Source organism: Nicotiana sylvestris, chromosome 12 (genome assembly GCF_000393655.2).
Source record: "Nicotiana sylvestris chromosome 12, ASM39365v2, whole genome shotgun sequence".
In the NCBI taxonomy this organism is placed as follows: Eukaryota; Viridiplantae; Streptophyta; class Magnoliopsida; order Solanales; family Solanaceae; genus Nicotiana; species Nicotiana sylvestris.
This window is the reverse complement of record NC_091068.1, coordinates 103682615-103687099: the sequence shown is the minus strand read 5'-3', so window position 1 is coordinate 103687099 and position 4485 is coordinate 103682615. Positions and strand designations below refer to the sequence as shown.

General features: G+C 27.4%; 1 non-coding gene across 1 annotated transcript; it reads right to left on the bottom strand.

Moving 5' to 3' along the window:
• Positions 1-241: 241 nt before the first annotated feature.
• Positions 242-383, bottom strand: LOC138884478 (small nucleolar RNA snoR137). Its single transcript, XR_011404669.1, has one exon. It is a non-coding gene; the product is annotated as a small nucleolar RNA snoR137 (small nucleolar RNA).
• Positions 384-4485: the final 4102 nt, after the last annotated feature.

Below are 4485 nucleotides of genomic sequence, written 5' to 3'. Positions count from 1 at the left end.
AAAGATAGCTATAAAATGACATAGTTGCACTACCCTGCAACACATAATAAGTTTCCAATATATGCAGCTGTCCTAAACTTAGATGCCCTAATGCTGTCCAATATATGTAGATGCATTAAGACGGATAAAGTATTGTCATTGATATACTAAGTCATGCTACATGTTGCCTTAGGCAATGCATCCATGTGAAGGCGATAAATTTAAGATACAAATTACCATAACATTGCATAGTTGGCATAAGGGTTGTACCAGAAGACAGGTAACGCGATGCAACATTATGTACTTATCACGTTGTTTAATACTGGCAAAGACATCAATCTATGCTTCCGAAACAGGAATACCCCATATATAAAATTAAGAGGTGTTCACAAGTAAGAAGCAACTCCATAACTAAATCATCTAGATTAAACAACAAATCCAATATGTTCCAACCAGGTGAGGTATGCGGAGGGTAGTCTGTACGCAGACTTACCCCTACCTAACAGGTTCCGATAGACACTCGGCTCATGAAGGGTAATAAGAAAAAGAGGAAAGCAAGAAAGTAAGAAAGAGCGAAGAGAAAAGAAAAAAGGAGAGATATAAGTACCAAATAATAGTAACAGAGAATACAGGACCACTTGACGTAATAAAAATCTAAGAATGGACATGCGTGCTACTAAATCATCTAAATTACAGAGAATAAATACAAGTCACTAGGAGATGGAGAAACATCTAAAGACTTGAATGGATTCAAGTTAATGCATCATCAAACTTAAGCAAAACTAACTTAATGCAGATCTGAATGCAAAAGGAAGGAGAAATTCTGATAGTTCAGCAGTATATGAATAATAGTATATCCTCTTCTACTATATCAGATTAACATAAAGCAGCTTAAAGAGCAAATACTTGAATGCAAAATCAAGAAAATACATGAACTAGTGCAAATAGCACATATAAATTAAAACTTTTTTGCGGGGTTTTGTTTAAATGTTAATACTCATAAAATAAATCAAGAAAATGCATTAACTAGAGCAAATAACACATAAAAATAGATTATTATTTTTGTGTGGGTGAAGTCCGCACAGCCTTCATCGCCGATTTAATGAAAGGCTCAGATAGCGGACAGTCTTCATCGCAGTAAAGCAGGGAAAAGGGGTCCCAAAAAATGGGTTGGACCGGCGAGAAAGAGATGTTATGAGCCGCCATAAACCCTAAAGGAAATAGGGCGGTAGCTCCATCCCTAACTCCACCGGTTCCCATTCTTCGTCGCCGTCTTCGCCGCCACCCACTGCTCAGATAAGATCAAGTAGTTTAAGGTTAACCTAAAACCCCATCTCTGTTATATAGCTGTCTGATGAAACCTAAATGGCCTCGTCTCTGTATGAATTTTCTAATATACCCCCAATTTTCAATATGACTCCTAGATTTGCTTTTTATTGCGAGAAATTAACAAAAATGGTCCCTTATGTTTTGGGTAGGTTTAAAATGGTTTGGCAGAATACTTAAACCCCCCCTAAACTTGGTACGGATTAGTAGTTACAGTCTTAAACTATTCGTGGTCTTAATTATCCCCTCAACTTGGCCTTTTGAGAGACATTACCCTCTTAGACACTGATGTGGCAAAGAGCACTCGCATGCCACGTGAATTTTTCTGTGTATGTGGCATTTTTTGAAAAATAAAATATATTTTACCTTTTTAAGTATATTACTTTTTTAGATGATTTTTTTCGAATACAATTTATAATAAAACTTGGATAGAAATTGTTTAGGCTAATTTTTTTTTATTTGGCTAAAAATAATAAAGTTTTAGTTAATCTTTTTTTGAATTTGACCTGAAAATAAAGATTTATACAATTGAAATAAATAGGCATCTAAAAAGTTATATAAAATACAAAGTTTGAAATTAGTTATTTTCGCTATAATTTTTTTATATAACTCTAAATTACGTTGCTCTAAAAATATAATTTTTTTTACAGATTTTACCTGAAAAATAAAAATACACAGTTGAAACAAAAATAGTCATTATACTACAATTGTACACTTTTTTATTTCTTCTTTTGATTCAATGACTATTTATTTTAAATGTGTATTTTTACTTTTTTAGGTAAAATCTGTAAAAGAAAATATTTTTAGAGCACCGTAATTTAGAGCTATATAAACAAATTATAGCCAAAATAATTAACTTCAATCTATGTGTTTTTTATAACTTTTTAGATGTCTTGACTATTTATTTCAATTGTATAAATCTTTATTTTCGGGTCAAATTCAGAAGAAGAAAAAAAGATTAACTAAAAATTTATTATTTTTAGCCAAATAAAAAAATTTAGCCTAAATAATGTAATTCCAAGTTTTACTATAAATTGTATTCGAAAAAAATTATTTTAAAAAGTAAAATTCTTAAAAGGTTAAAATATTTTTTATTTTTCAAAAAAAAAAGACACATATACAAAATAGTTTAAGGTTGTAATTAATAATTTGTGTCAGGTTTAGGGGAGGTTTTAAGGTATTTTATCAAATGGTTTTTAAATATGCCTTTGAATAAATTTGGTCCTTTAAATTTATCATAAGTAAGCACTTCTGATTTTACTTAAAGTCTTGTTTGGAAAGTCACATGTAATTGAAATTTGTGTAATTACTAGAATAGTAACTATACATTATTGTAATTACGACTACATGTTTGTTTGTCATAGTATTATTATAGTGTAATTATAAGTGAACTGTTTGGTTGCACAAGTATAATTACACAGTTAAATTAAATTTTAAATATAAAGTTAATTATTAAAAATATTAAATTTAATATTTAAGATATATATTGTTTCTTGAAAATATATTAATTACCAATCATATATTTGTAACTAACATTGTAAAAAATAATTGATATATATTATCAAATTAATAATATTTTACTTTAATTAATTATAAAAGCTAGAAGTACATATTTCGTAAGAACATCATGGACTGCATGCTTGATAAGATGATTAATATTTACAAATATAATATCATAACATTACTCAAATATTTTACAAAAAAATAATCTACCAATTCTAACTGAAAAATGAATGTCATGCAATCTGAATTATTAAGTGAATATTACTAGAGCAAATAAATTGGAAGCAAAAATATAACATTTATTCAAAATACAAAAGAAAAAAAATTAACATAGTACACTTGTGTAAAATTACAACATAACATAAAATAAGTTTCATCATCATTTAAATAAATATAATTCAAAAGAAAAGGAAAGCATAAGTCTATAACCTCATCCAACAATGAGATTCTACTTTAATGACATCACTCATTTTATGCTAAGTTTATTATTGATTTATTATTTCTAATATTAGAAGGAGCAGTTTCAAAACTAGAATCATAGCACAATTATGCTAAATAAATAAAATGAAAATATCACAAATATGAGCAACTATATGGAATCACAAAAATCAAAGGTTGGGAAATGAATATTATTTAAATATTAAAAAGTAATCTATCATTTTAATATAATTAAGTTTGCATACAAGCTCATTCTATAACAAAGTTCAACTTTAATGACATTATTCATTATAAGCAAAGTTTGTGGATGACTTATTCTTCATAAGATTACATGGTATAATTTTTTGAAAAAGTTAGAATTATACCATAGCTAAGTGTGGTAAAAAAAATTAAGAAAGAAATATGAGAAATTATGTAGAAACACGTGAAGTAAAGGTGGAGAATGAGAAATAAGGAAAATAATAATAATAATATTTGAAAAAAAGAGAGTTTTAAAATTTTTAAAAAAAGATTAGAAATAAAAAGTAAATTAAAAAAAAATTCAAAAATTAACTTGGTCATTACACCATGTAAGTAATTACCAACAATTCTCAGCTTCCTCTTGAGATTGGAGAGTATAATCACACTCCTCAATTACACTCAAGTATATATTGACCAATGTTTTAAAAGGCGGGGGCGTGAGGCGAGGCGTTTTACCTCTGATGAGGCGAGGCGTAAGCCCTGAGACATGGGGCGTAAGTCCCACGGATCATTAAATTTTACTAATTTCAAGAATTTTAAGATAGTATAAAATAACAAATAATTATAAAAATTACATTAAAATCACAAAATTATAACAAATAATCTCTTTAAAATATTTATAAATTATAATTCAACTATGAATAATACAAAAAGTATCACATATATCATTGTAGACACCGGATTTTTGACCCTCCCCGAGGATTTTCACATTTTTTAGCATAAATATGTAATTTAGGTCTAATATGCCTATTTTAACTATTTTTACTTTATTTCGTTGCAAAAAGAAAAATTACAAAAATATATATACAAATTTTAGTTTATGTATTTCTCATAAACTTGAAAAAATACAAAAATTGCACTTTATTTTTGTACTTTATATAATTTCGAAAATTACCAAAAAATATAGTTCTATTAATGTTTTGTAGTCATTTTAAATTTTGAAAAAATACAAAAATGTTACTTTATATTTTATCTTTATATAAAACGAAAATTACAAAA